Source organism: Arachis ipaensis, chromosome B07 (assembly GCF_000816755.2).
Source record: "Arachis ipaensis cultivar K30076 chromosome B07, Araip1.1, whole genome shotgun sequence".
Taxonomy (NCBI): Eukaryota; Viridiplantae; Streptophyta; class Magnoliopsida; order Fabales; family Fabaceae; genus Arachis; species Arachis ipaensis.
The window spans coordinates 29,144,029-29,144,279 of NC_029791.2; positions in this window are offsets into that span (position 1 = coordinate 29,144,029).

Below are 251 nucleotides of genomic sequence, written 5' to 3' on the forward strand. Positions count from 1 at the left end.
CTACCATACTTGCTGGTGGCTGATCAGCTTGTGGGCCTTGGCATTTCCAGTAACGCTATGCTAATTGGCCTTCATCCCCAATATGTGTAGCATAGTTATTTAAAATAATAAAATTAGTGTATAAAATGCTAACAAAGCTTTATGCATTGTTAGACAAATTTAGCAATATTGAATTAAATATCTTAAAATATTTAAGATGTACTCTACATATGAAACCAAGTTCAGGAGTTAACTGCATTTCCTTTTAAGAT